Here is a 14,081-nt window from a genome sequence, read left to right on the forward strand (position 1 = left end):
GGTGCTTCCATAGCATTAAAGCAGTGTTACCTCTTAAAGAGGCAGTTATCAGGACAGGGAGAAAGGAGTATTTAGTAAGGGATTCCTGCATAAAGAATGGGAAGGCTCCCAGGCACTCACAGACAGCACGTTTGGTTCTTGCTACATTAAGCACCCCTCAGTGCCTAACAAACTGCAGCACCGGTGTTCATGGATACACGCACGACACCATAAGCACCACCGGTAAATCCTTTCCTCGTGTGGAACAATGAATTGTGGGTGAGGAAAGATATGGTCAGTTGTCAGATGCTGTCAAAATTTTGTTTATCAAGCTAAAATTGCAAGTCTGAAAGATGCCATTCATCTGTCACTACCCCTAAACATTTCTAAACTCAAACAGGCATTTTTTTTTATGATTAAGGCAGTCTTCCTTCCTTTTCTGCTTCTTCTTAGGTCTTAGACAGGAGAGATGATGTAGTAGCTTTGTACACAGCACCATTTGCTTTGAGGGAAGAAAAAACAAAGGAAATTTTCCGTTGTTTACTAAGGTATACATGACTCTGCTGGAGTTGTTCATGTAGAGGACGTATTTTTGGAAACATGCTGTGGTATCTTCTTCAACACAGCATGTACATTCAAAATCACTGAAAACAAAGTTCTCACTGAGAGAATCCCATCATCTCTTGTGCCTGGAGAATGAAGCCATAAAGCTGTGTCGCTAAGTGAAAAAAAAAATACAACCCTGCTGTCAAACAAGACACAGTAGAGACTATAAAATTGTTTTACTGATGTTTAAACTCATCTGTTAACCTCTTTTTTTTGGAGTTCAGCGACCCTCCTGGCTCCTTAAGTAGTAAACACAGCTCTGAAGTGCAAGTGAAGTAAGATCTGTGATTACTCACTTCAACATGGTCCATCTGGTGTCATAACCTGAAGGGAACTGAATGAATTTAAATAACCCTGATAGATCAATGTGACAGTAACACGGCCATAATTAGACAAGTAGTAATAACAAGCATAATGCAAAAACACTGTGCACATATATGTATTCTCTTAATGAACCATTGTTTTGTAGAAAATTTCTTTAATGAACCTTGGACAAGAATGTGTGTACAGCTTATTCACTGACCCTAGAACAAGAATGTATGCTATGGTAAAGTAACATGTGCAAAGGTTATCAAGATGCCACATCTGGAAAACAGTTTATGTTACCAGAAACATGAATTGTGAAAGACGTCCAAGAAAAAAAGGAATGATCTGTTGGAAATCAACCAACCACTGTACAAGAATCATGTAGCTTGTGAACGAGAATAATTGTATAACAACTGATGGAAACAGCACAACCCTTAGATGTGTACAAGGCTGCAACCAAAATGAGCTAGTTATGGGGGTGCCATTGTTTCAGAATCAGGTATGCAGAATCAATCACTCAGGCGCTCTTTAATGCTTCATTTGCAAGTATTGTCTGCTATCATCAAAGAAAAGAAACCACAAACGCTTATGTAGGATCAAGTATCCAGCTCTTGAGGCTTTGTTGCAATGTGGGTGCAACACAGAATTATGTGCCAGAAACATGAACCCTAAGGGCAACATTGGGGGTCCTGCACACCTTAACAGGTTAGGAGAACTTGATAAATATAACTATTTATCATAGTTAATCTGTTGCTACACTTTAAATAGGTTATAGTAATTATGTGATAGAATGCTTAGGCTATTAAAGGATCACACCATATTCATAATATTTTTCATATGTTTGCATATTCATAATCTCTGTCCTTCACTGGAAAATGCCATGCTTTACACCAGTGCAGAAAGCTTCTTTCCAGATCTCAATAAAAAAGGCAGCTCACAAGTGGATGTGGTTAACTGCTATTTACTGAATAATTAGAAACTAAGAGTAATGGGTCAATCTTATGTCCTTTCTCATGCTGGGAAGCCAAAGGCGTGTCAGCATTTAAGACCTCTTCAAAGGTGGCCCCATCATGCTGTGCAGAATTCCCAACCTGGTGAGGTTCAGAATACTTCACCACCTACACTGCTTTTAAAGTCTTTGACACCCTTTCTCCTAACACCCTGACCCTTGACTGACATCGTTGGCATAGACAGACTGCCAACATCCTGCCGCCTGACACCGTGCCCCTTGACCAACATTGGCAGCGTAGGCAGGATGTCGCCTGCATTAACCACGTGAGTATGATTCTCTCCAATCACAATGTCATCGGTGGAGCCTTGGGGTGGCATGACTCTTAACCACATTCAAAGGCATTCTTACAACTGGATATGGCTGCCAGATGACCAGGATGCCAAGTGTTCCTGGCAGTCCGCTGGAGCCACGGCATCGCTCATGATCCCATGTTTGCTGTTGGTGACTGAGAATTGCTGTTCAGGCGCTTTGTTGCTCATCTTTCTCACTGCCTTGGTAAAGCTTTGTTTCATCACTTGTTGTCAGACTCCAGTACAGTTCAGACCAGTCTTTTCCCTCATGATACAACCATTAATCTGTTGTCCAAAGAATGAGAAATGTCCAAGGAGGACAGGTCGTATGCATCAAAACATCAAACAGGACACCTGTACATCCTCTTTGTAACATCTGTAAGACAGCGTAACAGGACACGGATTCAGGTCACTGCCCAAAGCAGATTGAGTCGTTCAGCATTCACTTAAGTGGAGCAGGACATTCAGTGTTACATACGGGCACCAGCTAGGAAGGCCTAGTCATAGTTGCATATACGTCAGGGTCATTAACGTCTCATTACAATGTCTTCTGATATGGTTCCCACTATACACTATTAAATCTTCTGTTCCTGCTAACATATTCTCCTGTCCATTGTCAATCCAGCTCCTGCTCAGGGTCCCATTTGTCACAACTTACCATTCTCAGCCTCTCTTTGCATTGTACTCAACTCTTGTCCAAGATTAGGCTACAGTACTCCTCTCACTACCATAAAAACTGCAGGCGTTCCCTCTATCCCAGTATCAGCTGACATGATGGGCTAGGTGGATCCTTACACAGAGATCAGAATAAAAATTGTATCTGCTGGAATGGATCACTAGACGTGCTCCTCCTCTTCAAGAGAGACTGGCTTTTTTTAAGATTACTATTGTAACATGCGTTCCGGTACCTGTTCCTTGCCAACTTCATTCTCCAGTCATTATAATACCCAAACAATAGCAAGACATAACACCATTGCTGATAAAATCTAGTAGTCACAAAAATCTTCTTTGGACAGCACACCTAAAAGAGGCAGTGAACAGTTGGCGCAGCAGTTTCTGAGCTCTTGCCTCTAGATCTGGGATCTTTTTCTGGGGTCATTGTTAAAGGACCTCTGGCAACTCTTTTGGGAAGCCTTTGAAGGCTTTAGGGTGCCTGCTGCTGTTGGGATAGGTAACTATGGAAGCCTTGACTTCTAGCAAGGTCTGGCAGGGCTTAAGATCTCAGTCAGCTGTCATTGATTAAAGAGCCCTTGGGTTCAGCTAACACTGATTAGTGAGGGTCTCACACCCTTTCAGCCTGTGCTCAAGCAAGGTCTATATAAGAGCTGGGCCTAGAACTTTGAGTGTGGTTGGTGCAGGAAGGATTAGTGCCTTATCTTGTAAACAGCACCTGCTTTCTCAGCAGTAGTGGTGAGGATGCACTACAAGGCACTGTCCTGAGCAGCTGTTGAAAAAACTTCCCCTGTAATGTTAGAGGTCCTAACTCAGACAGGGTGTCAGAAGGAAGGTGCTGGTCTGGAGCAGGGGAAGATCCTCTAGCCTGATGGGAGATATACAGGTTTTGAGGTGTTCTATTAAGCAAAGGAGCTGCAGGAGGTCAATATATTGTGCATCATCAGAGCTTGTGAAAGAGACTAACCAGATCTTCCCTGAGACTCTACAGCTTGAAGAAACCACAAAGGTATGTACTGAAGGAGGGGCAGGGTGAGTCTGTCTATCAGGGTGGGAAGCAGAGACTCCCAGGATGGTGGAAGCTGGTGGCTCCTTGTACGAAGAGGAAGGCTCATGCTCTGCCTGAAGATTTATAACTGCAAAATATGTTCAGTGCTCTGGTTGGAGAAAAGAGGCTGTTTCACTCTTCCAAGTGAAACGTATGAGCTGGCTGAGCTTGAGCCATGTAGGAGCACCAGAAGGAAGCACTGGGGGTTAGTAGATGGTGACCCCTCTGCTGTAGGGAACAGGCCTGTCTGCTGACCTGTTGTCTTGGGGGGGGGGGGCGGGCTTTACTGCTATCTAGGGGGTCTGATTTATGATATCATGGAGAGCCTGCAGAGGATTGTCTGGCTCTCTGATTTTAGTTTCCTGCTGCTTTTTCATGTGGGCATCGATGATACTGCCAGGGAAGACCTGGAAAGTATCAAATATGATACATATATTTCTGGAGAAGGGCATAAGGGCTCATCTGGTGTCTCTTCAGCTCTGCTAGTCAGCAATGATGGGGTTTTGGTTTCCACCAATATCGCATGCTCTGAAGACTAAATACTGCTTGGAAGAGCTGGGATCCACTGGATTAAGAGGTGTGGGGGAAGTATCTCTGCCGACAGGATGGTCAACCTGGAAAGAAGAGCTTTTAAACTAGGAGTGCAGGGGAAGAGAATGACAATCAAGTGAGGAAGTGTTGGATCAGGTTATCAAGCAAAGGTGTAGGCTTATGTGAACAGAGGGGACTTTATCATCAACTCGGTAAGGCTGGAGTGGGGTCACCCAGGTATGTCCATAGAAACAAGTGTCTGCAGAACAGCATTGTAGGGAATGCTTTTGTGCCCTTTCCAGGAAATCAATATGACTGAGTGTTTCTCTGAAGTGTCTCTACACTCATGCGTACACCATGGGGAACAAATGGCAGCAATGAGAGAACTGTGCAGTTATAGGACTGTTACTGATACTTAGAATTTTTGGTAATTAACGTTTGATCAATAGTTTTAATTATAAACTAGTTAGTAGTGATTTTAATAATATAGAATTATAAGAATCTTTAATGAAAAGTATGCTTGTGTAGTAAACACATGCTGCTATGAAACTGCTGCTATGGAACTCCTGTATAGCCCTGTACCGGGACCAAAGGGATCGGTCAGAATCATCTAGTAAGAACATGTAGTAACATGTAGTACAAAGCACAAGTTGATTTGTAAATTGATTTATGATACCTATATAGAACTAGATGAATGCATGTAGCTGTCAAGGTCTAGATTAATGAAGATGGGGAAAGCCAACCATAACGGTTTCGTAATGGTCTATGGGTACCTGCCAGAAACCGTGAACTTAAGCAAAAGTAATTCCGGCAGGGGGAGATCGCGACCACCGAATCACAGACCACCTACCTATATTGCACCCCAGACTCATTTCTAGATGATTCTAACTTTGATTGCACAGAATTGGAAATGGGAGGAGAATATGCTAATGATTTTTGGGAATTTATGCATGAATACCTAATGAATATGCATATGTAAGCTCTATATAAGAAGTTTGATTTCGGTGCAAGGGCGCACGTTAGGAGGAGATATCCCCCGTGCACCCAGCGCCGTAATAAAGAAGCATCTGCTTATCTGCATCCCATTGGTGTTGATAAGTTTCTTATTCCAGATTTTTCGGTAACAGGACTACAATACCATTGGGATCATGGAGACATGGTGGGATAGCTCATCTGACTGAGAGTACTGCAATGGATGGATACAACCTTTTTAGGAAGGTGAGGAGGGGAAGTTGCCTTTTATGTGAGAGGGCAGTGAGATTGCATGGAGCCCTGCCTAGGGCCAGACAATGAGCCAGATAAGAGTTTATGGCTCAGGATTAATAGGTAGACCAGCATGGGCAATGTGGTGCGTGTCTGCTAAAGACAACATCTTCAGGATGGTTTTCTAAATGAGACCTTCCTTGGTCAACTGGAGGCATCATATTTGTGGGCTCTGATCTTAATGGGGAATTTCAGCCATCCTGGTGTCCCTTGCAGGACACAAGCAATCCAGACTTGAGTGCTTTGACAATGTCTTACCATGGAAGATTGAGGAGCTGATGAGGAAAGGTACACTGCTGGTGGTGATCCTTTAAAAGCAAGTTGGAGTCTCAATCAAGGATTCAAAGGTTGGGGCAGCCTTGAAATGGAGATCAGAATCATGAAACGAGGGGAGAAGGCAAAAACCAGGATCATGGTCCTGTACTTCAAGAGGCTGGACTTTAGCCTATTCAGGGATCTAATTGGATTAATACATTTGATATGATCCTGAAGAGAAGTCCAGGAGAGTTGGTTGGTTGTTTTTTGCCTAGGGAATCACTGCTACAAACTCAAGAATGGTCCATCCTGGTGTGCAAGAAAACCTGCAAAGGTTGCAGGAGGGCCTGCATAGATGAACAAGTTGATCCTGATGATCTCAAGCATGAAAAGGAAGCATACAAGAGGTGGAAGCAAGGATAGGTGACCCAGAAGAAATAGAGCCACTCTCCAAATGTGCAAGGATGGAGGTTAGGAAAGCCAAATCCATCTGGAGTTGTGTGAGTCAGCATAGGCAGGATGTAGGAACAACCACAAAACCACAGATTAAATGCAAAGACTATTTATTTTTGTTACCTTGCCAACCAGGGGATTCCCAAAGCAGCACTCAGGCAGAGGCACACAAGCTGAGCTCAGTCCATGCTGGAGGGTCACCGACCTTGCTGGTTTGCCTGTTTATCAAGGATTTGCGCAGAGTTTACCACTGTGCCTTGATCTTCTCTGTAGCAGGGCAGGAATTTCAAGCGTGTTTGATAAGGTACCTTAAGTCTATCATGTGCCTGTGCTATCTAAACACAGATGTTCTAACTGTCAAGCACACAAAGATAAACAAAAATTAGTATGATACAAGTACTTTTCTACATCCCAGATGCAGGTGACTTGAGCATATTCATAATTCCCTCACCAATCTTCCATATTAACCCACATTCCACTCTTTTGCTCAAGTGACCACTTCTGCTGAGGCTAGCAAACTGGAGGTGTCCATTTCAGCTTGCAGAGTGTAGAGCAGGTTGACTTAGAGGCATGTAATCAAGGCATAGAAAAAGAAATAAACATATCCCTGCAACAATGCTTGGATCAGGTGTCTCATCCATTCTGTCAGGGAATCAAACCACTCCACTAGCCAGGCACCACCAGTAGATTACTTTATTTGATTTGTTAAGTTCTGGAGATGTTGAATGTTGTCCTCTATGCTGGCTGATTCATCAGCTGTGTTGAAGTAACATATTTTCAAATCGGAAGCAGCATGTCAAAGAAGGGGATAGTCCGCTGCCAATTGATTTAGTAACGGTTCTTTGGTGTATGGCCATTAACTCCCAATTCAAGGCAGTCAATTGAAGGAATTTAAGGCAGTCTCCTTTGATTTCCCTTGGACTACATGTTGTGGCTTCATCACCACCCACATGGAAGAGCAGTAATGGGGAATAGTCTGAGGGCTGTACCAGGCTAGGAAGTCTCCTAGTGATGTCCTTAACCTGGGAGCCAGGGAGGCAGCAGACTTACTTAAGAGAAGGATCTATGTGGCATATTGGACCCTCTGTTTCCCTTAGATGGGAGTCGCCTATAGCTATTGCCTATCTTTTCTTCCTATGGAGGTGGTCATGATAGGGGTGGTAGGCTTTTCTGACCCTGGCAACAACTCAAGTGCAGATTAACCATCTTCCACATCATCTATCACCAGGCCTTCCACATCCAGAGCCTCATACCTGTTGTACAGAGGTACCTAGGAAGGCGGGGTGGGCAGGAGGAGATTTACCTGCTGTCCTGAGGCATGGACTTGCCTTCATTCGCTCCTTTCCTTTAAGCTACTGCTTCAGCCTGGTGGGGGGAGGATACAGAATCCCCTTCATCTTGGGGATTTTTTTGTGGCACTTTGGAGGTCATATCTTCTACTTCCCTAGTTTTTTTTTTTGAGACTCAAGCGATCATCTGTGATGAGCTGCGACCATGCCTTACTTTTAAAGGATACCTTTGTATATATTGCCAAATTTGTTGCCGTATATCTGCCCCCTATAGAGGGTATTTTTGTACATGCCTGTTCTCTTGGGCCCAGCGGGGCAACCACATTGTAAGGCTTTTGTGTACAACCCAACTGTCAGTGTGGAAGTAATGTGCCTTCCCTTCCAGGATGGCAAGAGATGCTGCAATCAATACAGCCTGCTGACTGGATGCCTGTACACCTGTTTGCTGTAAATAATTCCTGGAACCAGAGCATATGCAACTGCTTTCCATTGTCTTTGTGCAGTTGCCATGTATGTCGCACCTTCCATTGGTAAACGAGGCATCTTTTCTGTGCTCTTCTATTAACTTGTCATAAGGGGGAGTTTCCTCCACAGAAGATGTAGGGGTATCTCCAAGGAGAAGTGTTTCTTCTAGTGTAGGCACATGATTAAATGATACAGTTCTAGAGTGGCATATGGAGTGGTTATATGTGGTCTTCCTGGTAGAAATCATTGCTGTAAATAATGTTTTTGTTTCCCATGTGTAGCTGCCTGAGCTCCAAACTACAGATAAAATTGCTTTTCCATTGGAGTATAATGTATAGCTGAGCCTTGTGATGCCTTGGACCAAAATCCTACAGCTTCTTTCTGTCATCTGTCATAATCCTCATGAGCCTACATCACCTAGAATGGCAGCTACTTATTCAAAAGTATATCTTCTCCTAGGAGTGCATAATTGCACATGCTCAATCAAAGCATTTTTGCAGGCATCAAAGCCTTTGGACTTTCTATTGTTGCTTGGGTCTACTGCTAAACAATCTTCTTTCTTGTTTGTTTCTGCAGAGAACACGTTAATACTGCCAGATGGGGGATTAAAAGTTCTCCAATACCCTAAAGTCCCTGGAAAGTCTGTAGCTATTTTACTGTGGTTGGTATAGGAAATGTCTGGACTGTTTGTTGTACTTTGTTTCATATTTCTCTACTCTGTCCATGCCGAACTATTCCCAAAGTTATGCAGAAATACTGGGGCCCTTTATTTTCTTTGGATTAATTGCCAAGCCTTGGTCCCATAAATGTACTTTCAACAATTCTGTAGCTACTTCAATTTCTTGTTGAGGCTCTGCAATATTCAATAGATCATCGATGTAATGGTACCTGACTGTAGTGTTACATCAGCTGCTATCATTTGGTGGCAAATGGAAAGTCTGTGTTTGTGTCCCTGAGGCAATTCTTGGAAAGTATATTGCTTTTGTTGCCAGGTAAAGCCAAACTGGTCTTTGATTTCTGAAGCAATGGCTATCAAAAAGAAAGCATTAACAAGATCTATTGCCATCTTCCAGGGTTGTCAGTCTTTGCTAATTTTTTCTATAAGGATAACCATGTCTGGTACCATAACTGCAAGTGAGGGGGTAATTTTGTTCAATTCTCTGTAACCTACAGTCATTCTCCAAGTGCCGTCTGGCTTTTGAACTGGCTAAATAGGATTACTAAAAGCAGTCATGGCTTCCTTAACAATTTCCACTTGTTGAAGTGCCTGAATGGTTTGAGTAAGTTCCTCCTCCCCCCTCAAAACAGTATTGTTTTACAGTTACCACCTTGGCAGACATGAGCCACAGAACAGGATCTGACTTCAGGAATCCATGCAAGGTGGTTATAGCAAATAGCAAATCCTGCCTGTGAGGTCCTGAAGCAGAAGTGACCATTTCAAATTTCAGTTGTTCATTCTGCCAACACATCAATATCCAAGATATATCTTTAATTAGGGCAATTAATACTGTCATGGTAAATGGAGTGGCATTTCTTATTGTCTGTTTTTTTAACAGAAAACCTTAGCTGGTTTAGATTAGGTATAAGAAAAAAATTTAAAGCCATTGCCCCTTGTCCTATCACTACACGCCCTTGTAAAAAGTCCCTCTCCAGCTTTCTGTACGCCCCCTTTAGGTACTGGAAAGCTGCTATAAGATCACCCTGGAGCCTTCTCTTCTCCAGGCTGAACAGCCCCAACTCTCTCAGCCTGTCTTCATAGCAGAGGTGCTCCAGCCCTCGGATCATCTTCGTGGCCCTTCTCGGGACCCGCTGCAGCAGCTCCGTGTCCTTCTTGTGTTGGGGACTCCAGAGCTGAACACAATATTCCAGGTGGGGTCTCACGAGAGCAGAGTAGAGGGGCAGAATCACCTCCCTGACCTGCTGGCCACACTCCTTTTGATACAGCCCAGGATACGGTTGGCTTTCTGGGCTGCCAGCGCACATTGCCGGCTCATGTTGAGCTTCTCATCCACCAGCACTCCCAAGTCCTTTCCTCAGGGCTGCTCTCAATCCATTCTCCGCCCCAGCCTGTACTTGTGCTGACCTCAAACTCATCCTCAGAGTCCAAGGATTCACTCCAGATACTTCCGTCTCATTCCTTGGGATCCCATGAAGATTTTGAGGGAAGAGCATGAACTTGGGAAATCAAAACCTTACTTCTTCCATATCTATCCCTTTGTTTATTAGCAATACGCACTGCCAACTGCTATACAGTACCTTGCAGCCATGGCACTGCTCTGCTTGAGCAGCAATCACTTCTTGTGTGATCACTTTTGCATCTTGTAAAGTCCTGACTTCCTTTTCCAATTCTCCCATTTTACTCCCTAATGCAACAACTTCAGGGTCAAGAGCTCTAAGACTGATAAGTAATAACCATCTCAATCCCCCTCACTAACTTGCGAGAAGACTCTGATGCCACTTTCCATGGCAATCCGCACATAGCCGTTTCAATTGCCTAGGGGATAACCACTGTCATCTATTTCAGGTCATGCTTCCGGTGGAACCAGTGTAGGCAGAAAAGTGGCTATGGGGGTCCAGTGCTCAAAACTGGGCCATCTCAGAATATGAGGAGTAACTGTTGTGGCCTCCCCAGTCCCTGACTTTTTTGCCAGCTATGGCATAGCTGTTCCTGGATCCTGCCAACTATGCCAAATGTGTGAGCCAGAACAGGGAGGATGCAAGAACAACCACAAAACTATGTAACAGAAATTGGGGGGGAATGGGAGAATATTATCCCCAAAGTTCAGCTTACATCTTAACATGAGCTGTAGTATTAGAGCAGCCTTGAGATAAGACACAGTTGCTGCTCCCAGGAACAGAACGCACTTGGAAATGGACAAGGCCTGCATCTAGTTGGATGGAATGTGCAATATCTGTGATGTGGGGAACAGAGTGGTACAGAGGCACCACGGCTCATCTCTGTTATCATGGATAAAGAACATCCAGCGAAGACAACCACATATTTACTATCAAGGAAGATGGATCGCAGCTACCGCCTCAGCAGTGATGATGTTCTGAATCTGAAGCTGATCATTTCAGCTTCATCTGAAGCTGAAATCATGTTCTGAAGCTGAACTTTGCTCATTATAACGTCAATATAATACCAAACACACCTCCATCTCAAAAGCTACCCGCCTTCAGGCTGCACAAAAGTATGCATGACTAAAGTCACTCGAGCTCCACCTAAAAGTAAAGAAATAGTTTAAAATGGCTAAAAAGAAGGGAGATGTTAGGGGCGAAGACTTCCATCGAAATGTCTGGGATCAGTCAACGGGCTGGACCTCTCTTCTCCCCCCCATAGGGACGCCTATTGGCAAGAGCTCTGTTGCGCACGTTTACTTACTAACATCTTGCTGGCTAGTTAGTATTATCACTGACCAGTTCTAGTTTTGTATTATTTGACATCAAACCCATTTTTGCAGTCAGTCTCTATCACTGACTATCTTTGAATCTGTATCCTGTCATGAGCATACGTAATAAAATTTATCATATATAAATGTAATTTATATTAATTATGGTAATTACATATAAATGTAATTTTCAGGAAACTTCATAATTGATATAAAGAATATGAGGGATTTGGCTCATTGCGCTGCCTGTGAGGTCCCTGAACAGGTTAGGTGAACACCCTCCAATTCAGGGGGCTGCCTAGGCGGGGCAGATGGGTCGTGTACAAGGGTCTCGTCTTTCTTGGGAAGCCGGTAGACTGGTCAAATTGCTCCCTGATCTCTGTGACTTGACCTTGTGTCATAACATGACACCATGGATGAAATGCAAAGACTATATTTATATTCATTACCTCATCAACCAGGGAATTCCCAAAGCAGCACCGGGTTGAGGCACATGAGTGGGGACACAGGTGTGGAGAAACCTTTTGGCTGCTGCAGCATCCTGTGAAAGTTCTTTCCCTATGCAGGCTAACTAAGAAACACCTGTAGCTCGTTACACTGGGAAAGTTACCTTGAAACAGGAGCTGTAGCATTCAGCCAATCACTCTGGGAGATGGATGGTCAAGTGACCAATAGCCTTGACCCATCTAGCAAACCATGTGACTCCTGACTATTTAAGGCAGGGCGTTTACTCCTAAGGGTGAGGCATTTCCTCCTGAGCCTGGAGGAGTGTGGGCCTTCCTTAGAGTAGAGCCTAAAGCCTTTGCATTAGAACATTGGTCTGCTTGGAGCCGCCTGAAGCCTTCCAGCTGCGACAACTGGTGACCCCGACGTGATCCAGCCACAACTAAGATCTGAAGGTACGTGCTTCCGTACACGGGGCTCCAAGGGACGAACTGCAAATTAGAATGATGGGACAAAGCTCCACAAAGAAAGCATGATGTTTTCCATTCTCAAACCTGCAATGACAGTCGCAGGGGCTAAAATAAGTGATGAAGCTCTCTGTGAGCTGTTAGATCGGGCGGCAGAGCATGAATGCCTGACCGACCTCAACACCCCCTTTAGCTCAGAAGCGTGGAAGCAGCTAGGGGATAAGCTAATCTATGAAACAGTATTTGGACGAAAGAACCTGACTGGTCTGCTATGTATTTGGGGAACTGTATATGATGTAATGCAGAAATGGACGGTAGAAAGGAAGGAAAAAGTATTGCCAGATTCTGATGAATCCACAAGTGAAGTTTCTGAAGGGGACGATGAATTATCTGAAAGGGGACTGACCACGGGTAGTGCACCAGTTGTGCCCCCGCTGTCCTCAGATATGGAGAAAGTTGTGGGGACTGCACAGAAGCTTTACCCCTCCCTGCGAGATTGTGTCCAACCCAAGTGTCCTCCTTGTGATTTTTTGTGGGAATGCTCCTCCGGACAAGACAAAGCATTGGAGCGTCCCCCACCCTTTGCCCCAACAGCCTCCCCTTCTTCTGCATCTCAACCGGCTACTTCAGCCATTACAGCAGAACGTGTTCTTCCTACTGCTCCGCCATTGGCCCCTCAACCAGACCAGGCACCACAAGGACAGTTCCTGGGCATGGCACCCTGGTTTACCGCAACCTCATGTCCTGCGGCATCACCCATAGCGCCCGGCTATCTGCCACGGGCACAAATGGAGCAACCCCGAACAACGCATTTCATAATACAGCAGGTTATGGCAGGCTTGCAAGGAAGGTCGCAACAACTAACGGCATTGATGGAAATGTTGCGGCAGGTTACTGCTGCCGAATCTGTACCGGGACAACCTGGGCTGGCCGTGCCAACCGGCCCAGCAACGACCCCGGAAGTGGCGCCAAGCATGCCACTGACAACAGCAGTGGCACCTTCACAGACAGTGGTGCCGACACAAGTTTCCGCAACCCAGACTGCATCTCCATGGACTGTTCCGCAACCGGCCACAGCCTCCGCCTTTACACGACCCGTTGGCCCAGCGTCTGCATCCTGTCAGAAGCCATTGGACAACCCCTGCCTGATAATGTTTCATCACTGCAGGAAGCTGTGGCGACAGTCAGACAGCAACAAACATGGCCGGCCCACAACCGTCCCTGGACGCTTCCCAAATGCAAGGTGACTGTGCGTCCAAAAAATTCAAAACGGTCCTGGGAAGAAGTCAAGAGGCGGGCTCTGGAGGCTGGCGACTGGGATCTAATAGAAAAAGTTGGTTTGCCTGAAAAGGGGTCTGAGCAGATTGTTCAGGGAAGTAATGAACGAACAGAGGATCTTATCCAAGCCTTCCCAGTACAAAGGCGCTTCCTAACTCAGGTCAAATTGACAAACACGAAACCATCGCCTGGAAGGTAGTCCAAGACCTGCAAACCAAGGTAGCACAATACGGGTTAGACTCTCCTCAGGTCATGCAGATCATCAGGATATTAAATACTGACCTACTCTCCCCATTCGACATTAAACATCTAGGTCAGGTATTATTTCAACCAG

General features: G+C 44.8%; 1 long non-coding RNA gene across 1 annotated transcript; it reads left to right on the top strand.

Annotated features, from left to right (window-relative positions):
- The first annotated feature begins 5,624 nt into the window (after nt 1–5,624).
- LOC147528907 (uncharacterized) lies at nt 5,625–11,208 on the top strand. The gene is made up of 4 exons (XR_015222136.1): nt 5,625–5,662; nt 8,090–8,214; nt 9,844–10,038; nt 10,694–11,208. It is a non-coding gene; the product is annotated as an uncharacterized LOC147528907 (long non-coding RNA).
- Nucleotides 11,209–14,081: the final 2,873 nt, after the last annotated feature.

This window comes from Tauraco erythrolophus, chromosome 4 (genome assembly GCF_009769465.1).
Source record: "Tauraco erythrolophus isolate bTauEry1 chromosome 4, bTauEry1.pri, whole genome shotgun sequence".
Classification (NCBI taxonomy): domain Eukaryota; kingdom Metazoa; phylum Chordata; class Aves; order Musophagiformes; family Musophagidae; genus Tauraco; species Tauraco erythrolophus.